At 38.4% G+C, this 12,957-nt stretch overlaps 1 pseudogene across 1 annotated transcript; it reads right to left on the reverse strand.

The window, feature by feature from the left end:
- Positions 1 to 1,018: 1,018 nt before the first annotated feature.
- Positions 1,019 to 1,187, reverse strand: LOC309868674 (large ribosomal subunit protein eL39 pseudogene; annotated as a pseudogene). Its single transcript has one exon. The product of its transcript is annotated as a large ribosomal subunit protein eL39 pseudogene (transcript).
- Between the last annotated feature and the right edge of the window lie 11,770 nt (positions 1,188 to 12,957).

The following is a 12,957-nucleotide window of genomic DNA, read 5'->3' on the forward strand; positions in this document are numbered from 1 at the left end:
GCTTGCCCAGTTCTTCTTTCCCAAATCACCAACCTGATTTATCCATTCCTCCCTAGGAGACCAGCAATTTAGGGGCAAAGTGATATGAGTAGTGTCTCACTTTGCATCTCCCTCCACATGGAATCAGGAGCAGGGGAGAAAAGTTCTTGTCCCTGACAGAAGGGTCGCTGAGGGGAGTGGCAGCTGAGACGTTTGTCAACATCCCTGCAGTGATTGTAGGAATGAGTTTACTACTACTGATGGGTGTAAGAATTTCTAATTGAAAGCCTTGATTGTAACACAAAAATCCAGCTCAGTGGAAAGCAGCTCTGGTCAGAGAAGAGCTGAGAGGCCTCAACAATAAAAGCAAGGAATGCATATTTTCAACAAGAAACCTTTATTATGCACACCTCTGATAAATATAACCTTCAATAGTTGATTTCTTTCCTCAGATATCAAGAATGAACTACCCATTAGCCGTAGAATTAATAGCTTCCAATTCAACTCCTCCTACTACTATATACCCTTTCTGTACATAGGCTTGCTAAAGAGCTGTGTCATTGTCCCTTGAACACTAAATGCTTGTGTGTCATTGTTTATATTGTTCCTCTCTGGAAGGTCCTTTTCAAAACTTGTAAGTGTTCCCTATCTTTCAAAGAAATTCTGAATTGCCTTCTTCATGAAACATCCCTGTACTCCCAAGCATTGTTTTTCTGTCTTTTCACTTCTTATTTCACTTAGAAAGTCTGTATCAAAATTCTGCTCATATATTTGAGTTAATGTTGGTCATTCTCATTTTACGTGTATTAGCATGTATATTTACCCAGACTCTACACTCAATTTTTTTTCTCAACCAAAAGCTCTCAGGTTTACTACTAGCATAGAGGCATAGTAACAGAGAAAAGGTATTTCCCTGATAAAACATGTCTCTTGGCCAGGTAGGAGGAATGCTGACAGAGTGATAGAATAGGAACACGGATCTTCATGATGCTTAAATATGTGTGCCAATTATGTGTGCCATCTCATGATATGCAATGCCTTATAGACCCAGTTTTGTTCTTCTCCAGTGCCTCCTCTTGAAGTTGTACCTGATTTTGTTATCAGTTTTCATCCAAATCCACTGGGGAATGGGACGATTCTGCTTTTGTTTCTTGGCCAGAAACTGCTTGATTCTCAAAGTCTTGTGAGAACACATGGCAAGGAACAGTCAACCACACATACCAAGATGGCAGCAAGAAGGAGAAAAGGACTCTACATTCTTTAAAAGGTAGAGAGATACTTTGAACTTTTCTGTGTTAGCTGTATCTATCACAGGGCTGAGTATATAGTAAGTAATTAATAAATATCTGTTGAATTAAAATCATTCAATCGAATTGAGCATATAGCAGAAAGGAGATACAAAATAAGTTGAGAAGTCAGCTGCTCCAAAGGTCCAAATTGAGTATAATCTTTAAAAAGTGTCTATTGAGAGACACTTGGGGGGCTTAGTCGGTTAATCCTCTGCCTTTGGCTCAGGCCATGATCTCAGGCCTGCATGTGGCTCCTTGCTCAGTGGGGAATCTGCTTCTCCCTTTGCCTGCCATTCCCCCTGCTTGTGCTCCTGTGCTCTGACAAATAAATAAATACAATCTTTGAGAAAAATGGTTTGTTAATCTTATAAGCCAATCAGGACTATTCAGTAGGTTTGCATAATACTCTTCCATATATGTTGCTCCTGTTTCCCTGTATAAAATGATTCCTGTGCCCAGACAATGAGGAGACCACCTAGAACAAGATGGCTGTAGTCAAGCCATAACATATGTGAATTTTGGTATTAGATTTAGATCTGAAGTCCAACTCTTACCTGTTGTGTACCCTTTCTTTCAATTTTGGAAATTTTTAGTCCCTTAGTAAATTTGAAAGAAAAGTACAATAAACACAGTTAATAGTTTGCCATACTGATAATGTAGAAAGATAGAGGTACAGATACACACAAACAGAAACCACACACTGCCCTTTAGCCAAACCAGCCAAAAATAGGCTGCAGATCTTATGACTCTTGGGAACATAAACTGTGGAACCCTGAACAAGTTACTTCAACCTCTCTAAGTCTTGGTTTCCTCAAACATAAAAAATGGGGAGGAAGTAATAGTTATGCATTCTTAATAGAGTCATTGTGAGGATTCCTTTTCTTTAAAAAAAAAAAAAAATAGCTATTGTTGAGTACCTGGGTAGCTCAGTTAAGTGTCTGCCTTTGGCTCAGGGTCCTGAGATCAAGTCCACATTGGGCTTCCTGCTCATGGGGAAACCTGCCTGTTGCTCTCCTTCTGTCTGCCACTCCCCCTGCCTGCCACTCCCCTTGCTTATCTCTGCCAAATGGATAAATAAAATCTTTTTGAAAAAATATAGTTGAGTACCTAAAGGACTTTAAGAAGCTCAGATTGATTGGCATTTTTAGTGACTGCCTACTAATAAAAATCTGTATGTGTCACAATATTTGGTTTGAGATTTGCTTTCACTATAATATCCTACATGTTACTAGAACTGCAGACAGAATTCTCAGTAACTATTAATTACAATCTAGTACTTCCCTTACTTGTAATTATTCATTTAATCATCTTGTCCAAAATAATAGTAATAATAATAATAATTGCCTTGCCCACTGGGTAACTAAGATCCATGAAGGTAGAATTATAACTTATTCACCATTGTACCCATAGCAAGAAGCATAGGGTCTGTGTGAGGACACAAGTTAAAATACAGTGCTTTAATCTTTATCTAAAAAGGTTATTGCCATTCCTTGTTGAATACTTAAACAATGTGATTTTAATGATTATTAAGGTGTAATTTGTGTTTATTATTATATAACATATGTTTTAAAGAGATAAAAGAGAAAGTAAAATTCACACTTAATCCCACTGCCCAGAAGTAACCCCTCAATTAATATCTTTTGCATATCCTTTCAAACTTTACTAAAATATAAGCTTTATAGATATATATCTACATGTATGTTTATTAAATGGGACTTATCTTGTCAAATACACAAATACAAATCATATAGCCCCTTCTTTACCCCTCATGTGTTGTAAAATTTGCAGCTTAATTGCTTCTTCATTATTTGCCAGACTGTAAGCAAATGAAAGGCAGAAAACCTGTGTCTTACTTGCTTTGGAATTCCTTGGGACCCAGCACATAGTGGTTATACGACTGTTACTATCAAATAAAAATTTAATCCATTAAAACTTAAAAACCAGTTACAGATTCATAATTAACACTTTGGAAAGAGTACTTCCTACAGGTTGTGCCATAATCCTTCTCATGAACTAAAACCTCCACATATTTTGAGAACTTGTTTTGGATGAAAGAAAAACTATAAAATTTAGACTCCAAGATTATGAGCCTTCTCTTTTTATTGGAATTTCATTTGAGAGTTCATTGGGATTTTTACATTCTTAAACATAAAAAGCAGGCTTCTGAGAGTATGAGTTTATGCCACCCCATCACAGAGAATAGTAATTATTGAGTATAATAGGAAAGTTAATTTCAATGAAAATATTTTTATTTTAGAGGCTTATGGAGATGATTGTTTTATAGGAACTGATGATACTATAAATTTTCAAATTAAAATACTTTAGTAGTTTACTGAAGTTTTCAATCTGCCATTTGAAATGAGCTGGCTTGATTCCTGGAAAGAGGTCTATGATGTATTTATTCAGCCGCATAAGTGCTGAACCATATCAGAAAACCCTGTCCCTCCCCTCAATTTGGTTTAGATTAGCTCACTTTGTTGGGTGGCTTGATGGTGGCTTGGGAATATATGTATTTTAGGTACCTGGGTGGCTCAGTCAGTTAAATGGCTGCCTTTGGCTCAGGTCGTGATCTCAGGTTACTGGGATTGAGCCCCTCATGGGACTCCCTGCTCACTGGGGAGTATGGTTCTCCCTCTCCTTCTACCCCTCTCCTTGCTCATGCTCTCTCTTGAGCTCCCTCTCTCTCTCAAATAAATTAAATCTTCAAAATAATACCTGCTTTTATTTCCTTTTTTATAAATGTAGTTCAAGCCTCTCTGTATGATTCTTAGTTTCATCCAATAATCTCCCTTGTCTTTCTATCTTCAGGTGTTCATTTTCATCCTTTTTGTTATCCATGATGTCATTTTATCCAATAAGTACTCACCCAAACCACTACTAAAGACCCATAGTCAGGCAGAGCATGCTAAGGCTTTCTGTGATATAACTGACAACAGGTTTTCTTTTATATCTACTTTTGATCCTATGTACCCATTTTTTTAGAGAAATGAAATACTTGGTAGATAAAAAGAATATATGTAAGTTATAAAGCAAAATCATAAAACAAATATTGAATATATTTTTACTTTTAAAATCTTTGTTCCAGATTAAGAGACAATATTATCATTAAAATGTTAATGAAACAGTGAGATAGATGATATTTAGATGGATAGATAGATGTTATTTATCTAACAGGTACTCACCCAAATAACTAAACACTCAAAATGATATGATAAAGGTTACTTGTGAGGTGTGTGTATTAGATTTAATAGATTTCTGCTTCCAACAATATGCCTGATCATACGGTCCCAGGAAACATTCCTCTACAGAACAAATGAACTTTGAAAACGACTATTTCAAATATTGCTAGTCTCATAGGAATAAGAACATTTTCCAAAACACACTGTCTTTTAAAAAGTCACATGGGCTGGAATTGATAGCAAACATCCAGGAGAAAGATAGTTCCTAGAGGGCATCTCTATATAATCTCAGTGCTGTCTGGAAGTTCAGCCTTAAACCAGCCATGGGCCAATATGAGTCTTGAAACAAGGACCTGGATCTCACATATGGAACCTAGGTAGTCACGGATTGGGGGGGTACCACCAGCAGAAAAAAAATGGAAATCCTCTACAGAACATTTTCTCAAATTTTCACCTTAAGCACAAGGGATTAAGCAAGAAATTCACAATATTTGTTGCTGAACATACTTGAAAGCAAGCCACTATTGACTAAAAGAAAGAAGAAACAACAGATCTAGGGTGATAGAGACTATAAATGTAGCTGTGAAATACAGAACTACATACAAAGTGATTAAGGAAACAGATAAGTCAGAGATTATCTATTAAAAAGTGATTGCAAAGGATGGAAGATATAGTTGTAATAAAATTTACAGAGGAGAGAGGCAAGATGGCGGAGGAATAGCAGACTGAAATGATATCAAATCGCAGGAGTTCAGCTAGATAGTTATCAAACCAATCAGAACACCTGCAAACTCAACAGGAGATCGAAGAGAAGAAGAGCAGCAATTCTAAGAACAGAAAATCGACCACTTTCTGAAAGGTAGGATGTGCAGAGCAGTGAATCCAAGGCAATGGGAAGATAGACTGCAGGGGGAGGGGCCAGATCCCGGCAAGTGGGGGAGCAACAGAGCACAAAAATCAGACTTTTTGAAGTCTGCTCCACTAAGGGGCATCACTTCAGAGGCTAAAGCAGGGGTGGAGCCCTCAAAAGGACAGTGTGGTCTCAGGTCCTGTGAGGTCACTGAAAGATCGGGGGGTGTCTGAGTGGGGCAGAACCCAGTGGTATCAGAGCGGGGAAGTTGACTTCAGAGACAGAGCTGAGGAGTGAGCTGTCAGCTCAGGCTTACCTTAACCATGATCCGAGGCACAGTGAGACCACTGCTCTTTGAGCAGGGACCCCACAAGTGGCAGATCCAGGAAGACTCACCTTCCTCCTCTGGAGGCAGGAACCTGCTGGGTTTGGAGACTCCAAAAGGGGCCATGCATCAAAGACAGAAACACTCAGTCACAGGCCAGGTGAGTTCAGAATGATGATTCTCAGGTGCTAGCTGGACTTGAAAAAGGCATGGAGGACATTAAAGAAACCCTGTCTGGAGAAATAAAATCTATTTCTGGAGAAATAAAAGAACTAAAATCTAACAAAACTAAAATCACAAAAAAGAATTAATGAGGTGCAATCAAGAATGGAGGTACTTACTGCTAAGATAAATGAGGCAGAAGAGAGAATTAGTGATAAAGAAGACCAAATGATGGAGAATAAAGAAAGTGAGCAAAAGAGAGATAAACAACTACTGGACCATGAAGGGAGAATTTGAGAGAGAAGTGATACCATAAGATGAAACAAAATTAGAATAATTGGGATTCCAGAAGAACAAAAAAGAGAGAGGGGGGCAGAAGGTATATTGGAGCAAATTATAATAGAGGATTTCCCTAATATGGCAAAGGGAACAAGCATCAAAATCCAGGAGGCACAGAGACCTCCCCCCACCTCTAAATCAATAAAAATAGGTCCATACCCCATCATCTAATAGAAAAACATCCAAGTCTTAGTAACAAAGAGAAAACCCTGAAAGCAGCTCAGGACAAGAAATCTGTAATATACAATGGTAGAAATATTAGATTGGCAGCAGACATAGCAGGCCAGAAAGAACTGGCATGATATATTCAGAGCACTACATGAGAAAAACATGCAGTCAAGAATACTATATCCAGCTAGGTTATCATTGAAAATAGAAGAGATAAAAAGCGTCCAGGACAAACAAAAATTAAAAGAATTTGCAAACACCAAGCCAGCCTATAGGAAATATTGAAAGGGGTCACTATATTATACACCTGAAACTAATACAACACTTTTTGTTAATGATACTGGAACAAAATAAAAACTTAATTTAAAAAAACTATTTAAAGTGTGCCTGCGTGGCTCAGTCACTTGGATGCCTGACTCTTGGTTTCTGCCCTGGTCATGATCTCAGGAAGTCTCTAGATTAAAATCTAACAACAGGTTTAGCACCTTTTTGTTTATTGAAAAGGTCACACATTTATGTTACTTAGATCTTGTAAATACTTAAATTATGTAATACATAATTTTGTATTTATATTTCATATGCACAGTTAGCATTATAAACATTTTTTTTAAGATTTTATTTATTTGTCAGAAAGAGAGAGAGAAAGCATACAAGGAAGCAGAGAGGCAGGCAGAGGCAGAGAGAGAGGCAGGCTCCCTGCTGAGCAAGGAACCCGATGCGGGACTCGATCCCAGGACCCTGGGATCATGACCTGAGCTGAAGGCAGTGGCTTAACCCACTGAGCCACCCAGGCATCCCAATGAACATGTTTTATAACTTACCTCCATTTGTTTTCCCCACCACCCAAGAAAGTAGACTATTTTTGTAAGAGGAGAATAAAGCCAAGTGAGTTAGATATCTTGCCAACATCACAAAGTTAGCAAAAAGAACACGGTCTGGTAACATTTTTGAGTAGCACAATTTGGTTTTTTATGGTCGTTGTGAAAATACTGTTCTTACATGAACATTCAGAACTAATTATTCAATGCCAGTGGTGGATAAACTGAAATGAAAATTTCTAGTTGCTAGATCATTTCTACGACTTTGTCTTCAAACTTTTCCCAGAGCTCCCACTGTTAAAATTAGCTCGCTTTCATTGTGCCGTTCCTCCAGTTCCTCTCTGATGAGGTTCTAATGAGATGGGAGAAGGGGAAAGTCAGGCAGAAGCAAAAAGGTGGGACAGCAGCTTTAAGATTCACTTGAAGTAACAAAGCCATCAATAACTGAGCCACCTCGTATTAACAGATAGGACATCTATCCCCATTGACTTTGCATTTTTAGAAAAATCTGAGGGGAGATTAAGGCTCTATTATGTGGAAGCAAATAAATTATGACTCTAAGACTCTCTGGTGAGTCTGATGGATACTTTGCATGTGGTCTGGCATGCATCAAGCAATAATAGATTGCTATCTGAAATTAGGCAATAAATTCTTTAAAAAGAGATGAGTTTACATTGAATTGTCAGGCACATCACTGGCCAAAATAGCTGTTTTTAATATATGGGATTTGATGCCGGATCATCTCCATTCATTTTCATCTATGTTTCAAAGGCTATGGTCCCACTAAATAATATTATATCTCACCACAAACACCAATGTTAATGTGATCCTTTCCTTCCGGGATGACCTGATCCAAGTACCATACAAAGAACACATCACTGAGTGCTAAAAATAAATCCAGCATGAGGCAGAGTTTCCCTCTTTCATCTTCCACATTGGGGTATTATTACAATTTTAATGATCTGCCTAGGATTTTTCATACACTCTGCTTCTTTTGAAGGAAGGACAGGAAACCTATTGAAACACACCAATCTCCTTGAAATGTCTACAGCAACAGAGCAGTGGGAATATATGCTTTGCTGTAAAGAAAGGGAGAAAAAGAGTAAAGCAATCATAAATGTATCACTTTGGTCTGTTATGATATACTACTTTTCCTTTAGGGGGAACAGGTACTTGTGTTCTAATATTGTATTTCCAGTTACTATATTATTCCTTTAAGGTATTCAGAGCATTAAAAACCTCCACCAAAAAAATTTTTTTTTCTCCCTACATATTTTATATGCTTTAGAACTTTGTAGACACTTCCGTGTAATCCTTTGATTACGTATCTGGCCAAGCTCCTTTTATTTCTTCCCAAAGGGAAATTTAACAATTATTTTAAATGATTGAAAATTCATTTATATACCTGGGAAGTCTTATATGCTTATTTAAAACACAAGCTTTGCCAAAAATTACTTAGGAGTGCTAGCAGTTTGGGCAGGGATAATGCAGAAGGGACCAATGTTGGAATAGTTAACTATTCCTTCCAATGTTTATCCTGTTTAAACTTCTCAACAAACCCTTCATATCAGCCAACGCTGTGTGGAAGGAAAATGCTGCAAACATCAAGGTCAAACAAACAAACTTTCCCTAAACTCATTTACTTCTCAAAAATACATCATGTTTTGTTTTATTTTTTTTTAAGATTTTATTTTTGTTTATTTGAGAGAGAGCACGAGATATTACAGAGGGAGAAGGAGAAGCAGACTCCCAACTGAGCAGAGAGCCTGACTTGGGGCTCCATCCCAATACCCTGAGATCACGACCAAAGCCAAAGGCAGATGCTTAACTGACTGAGCCACCCAGGTGCCCCTCAAGAATACATCATATTTTAGTTCACTCAACATTTGGGAGATATATATATATATATATATGTATATATATATATATATATATAGTGGGGGGGGGGTTGTCAAAGAAAGGGAGAGTACAAGCAGGGGAGTGGCAGGCAGAGGGAAAAGCAGATTCCCTGCTGAGCAAAGAGGCTTATGCGGGACTTGATCCCAGGACCTGAGATGGTGACCTGAGCCGAAGTCAGATGCTTAATCAACTGAGCAACCCTGGTGTCCCTGGATTATAATTTTTTATAAACAACTCCTTTTTCCAGAGCTAAGTGTCCTTCTTTCCTGTCATTGGTAAGAGAAATCATAATTATATCAATAAGGCAACACAACTTCTTGATGATGAAATGCTGTAATATCATTCACTTTCTTTTTAAAGACATTCTTTCTGGAATCTTCATGTTGTAATTTGAGTTATCCCAGGATTTTATCATGTTACTAGATTAGTTTGAAAGTTTTTTGGTTTATCTCTCCTATTTTCTCTTGGATTTGTTTTCACTTTTCTTGACACATCCTTAAATAAATTTTTCAAATAAAGTAAATGAGAGGGAAAAGTTTTTGGACTCCCTGATTTTCTGGAAATGTGTTTTTGACTAGATACAAAATTCTAGAATAAAACATTTCTTTTCAGAACTTAAAGTTATTGAGGGTGCCTGGGTGGCTCAGTGGGTTAAGCCACTGCCTTTGGCTCAGGTCATGATCTCAGGGTCCTGGGATCAAGTCCGGAATCCGGCTCTCTGCTCAGCAGGGAGCCTGCTTCCCTTGCTCTCTCTGCCTGCCTCTCTGTCTACTTGTGAACTCTCTCTGTCAAATAAATAAATAAAATCTTTAAAAAAAAAAAAAAGAACTTAAAAGTATTGAATCATTAGCTTGCATCTAGTGCAATTGATGGAAAGCCTGAAACCAATGTAATTCCTTTTCTTTTGTAGGTAAGTAGTTTTTCTATGAATAATTTTTCGTCTTCCTGTTTTTCATCATCTTCTTAAATTTATCAGAAATATACTTGGTATAAGATGTTAGACACTATTATTCAGAAACTATTATTATGGATTTTCATAGGCCCTTTCAATGTGATCATTCAGCTATTCTGATTATTCTAAGAAAAAAAATTATTTTGTTCATTTGTTTGTCTGTTTTCATCTCTTCTGTTTTCTCAATTCTCCATTTTTGGAACTCCTACTGGATGTTGGTTGGAGCTCATGGATGGGTTCTCCATTTGTCTTAATTTTTCTCTACTTCATCAGTCATACCTATGATTACCAGGAACTCCCCCTTTTTCTCTAGCAGCTCCTTTCCTAAGATAGCTCATTCTTAGTTCCAGTGTCTTCCTGACTCTAGGAAAATAACCAGTTTAAAGGACTTGAAGAAGTAAGAACTTAAGGCCGTTGGTATAGATCTTTCATCTGAGAAGTTTTGCTGTGAACAATGGTAGAAAAATAAAATGGTAGCTAGAGATTGTAACAGTCAAGTGAGTATGTTTTGTTTTGATTTTTTTGTTGTTGTTCCACAATAAGAGAGATCTGTGTGTTTTTGAAGGCCAGCAGGAAGAATTAAGAGTCCTTAGAGAACAAGGACGTTGTTACACACATAAACATAACAATAGCTGGTATTTGGCCACTGCACACCAGTACAGTTGTGGCAACTTTAATATACCCAATTACTTCCTTGATCATCGGTAAAGGCCACTGCCACAATTCCTTTGAGGGCTATGCAAGATGCCAGCATTCCTGAAGCTGCCCAGTAACTGCCTTGGGAACACTGAAAGCTTTCCTCAATGCAGAAGCTAAAGGGTTATTCCTGGAATACAGAGAAACTCCAGAACTCTGCTCCAGTAATAAAGGAGAACTTCTTTAGTTACTAAGCGTCTATGCACATCAGCTCCCCAGATTTCTCCTTCCTGCCCACAGATTCTTTTTGAGGACTTCAGAAGGTTGGCTTTGCCTCCTCATGCCCTCTGCCCAGCCCCAAGGAGTTCAGAATTGACACCACAAGGAAGCTACTTGGCACTGCCCAGCTTGCCAGTCACCCACCGTGGTTCTGACATACCACTGCCATCCTAACATACACCTCAACCAGAGCAGGCCAACAGGATGAGAGGGAGCATCCCTGTACACAGTACTGGCACTCCTCAAATAGATGCCAAGTGCCTACCTGCACTCCCCGGGCTATGGCCAACTGCCACCAGCCTCGTGTTCCTTAGAAGATTGCTATGCGGTCTATACCTCCATAGAACTTCGGTTCTGAGAGGACAGGAGAGAGGAAAGGATTGCAAATATGTAGGTAATGAGGCCATTGCACAAAATGGTGAATGCTTTAATTCTGGTGGCCTGGCCTCAGAAGAAAACGGAAAGAGCCTGAGGGCAGCTAGGGCCTGGAAACACCTGGAACACTTACATAGTGGCCATGGCCAGAGGGAATTTAGCATCATGTGTGGGAAATTGCTATGGCTAAGAGAGACTAGCTCCCAAGTGTCGTCATTTCTGAAGCATTTATGAAAGAGTTCATAAAGGGATCCAGTTGGGCCTAGGATGAGAAAGGATTAAGCAGAAGGTCACCTGGCTGGCCCAGTCCATAGAGCATGTGACTCTTGGCTTCAGGGTCATGAGTTTAGGTCCCACATTGAGATAGAGTCTACTTTAAAAAAAAAAAGAAAAGAAAAGAAAAGAAAAAAATGTCAAAGGAAAGAAACAGAAAAAGTAACCACAAAAAACCAGGAGTGGGAGGGGACTGGTTAAGCATCTTTCAGGAGAACAAACAACACAGACAATCAAATGTGAGTAATAAATGGTGACTGGGACCAGTGCTGCCATCTAGATTGCTTGGGAGCCCAACCAATGACCCTAATGCCATGAGAAACTTTTTGGAGCATCAGACACAACCTGAAAAACAAGTAGGAAAGAATGTCCTTGGAAAGACTTTATGTTACAATTCGATGTAGAGAGAAAACCAGTTTCATATAGAAATGAATAAATGGATGAATGGCATAAATAGTTGTGAATTCTAGCATATTAACCTATTTTAATTATTGTGAAATTTTAAATGTTGATGAATTTCTGAACCTACCAGCTACTAGAATTCAAGAACGGGGTGACTATGGTTGGTTATTTGTTTCAAATAGGAAGGAATGGATACCAGGAGTACCATGTAGGAAGCTACAGGTCTTTAATTAGACTTGGGTGTCAAATGTTGGTGTTGGTCAAATTCTAGAAACTATCACTACGTTTTATACTGAGCTAAGCAGTATCCTGCCAGAATGTCACACAAATTTAAAATAAAAGATGTCTTATTATGCTATTCCAATCTCAAATTCCTTTACAGATTTAAGTAGGACTTTCCCTTTTTTTATAGAATAATTGAGATGACATTTATATTAAATCATAATCATTTTGTTTGTATTTGGGATTTCTTAAGGGCTGGTCTCGGGTTTGATATTACATAAAACAGAAAAGAAGACCAAGTCCATGCCCAGGAGGTTTGTAATCTCGGCATGACAGACAAGACTGTAATGGTCTAATATAATTCAGGGATGATTGAGTTACTACCAGAAATTTAGTTTTGCTCCAGAAACTCTTCCAATTATCCAAAGAATCATGGGACGGAGAGAAAATGGGCATTTGGGGGGGGAAAAAAGATGCTTACTGCCTTAACCACCGCCTCACTCTCAATCTCGCCTAGGGAGCAGGGGGAAGAGAATGCAGAAAGGCAGTTATCTTATGGCTGGGAGATGGCATTTTCTGGTCTCCATGATCTGCCTGCCACAGGCATCTATGGGAGTGCACTAATGCAAATTGGAATGGAAGCTTGGAAAGCTTCCTTCTATTCTGTTCTGAAATTAAACCTCTGAGCAGCAGAGAGCTTATTGTTTGGATAAGATCTAGCCTCAGGATAGTACCCTGATTGGAGGCACGATAAAAGTCTATCAAGGCTCTTAGGAAGAGGCTTGGCCAAGAGAAACACTGACACACCCA

This window comes from Mustela nivalis (genome assembly GCF_964662115.1).
Source record: "Mustela nivalis genome assembly, chromosome: 7".
NCBI lineage: Eukaryota > Metazoa > Chordata > Mammalia > Carnivora > Mustelidae > Mustela > Mustela nivalis.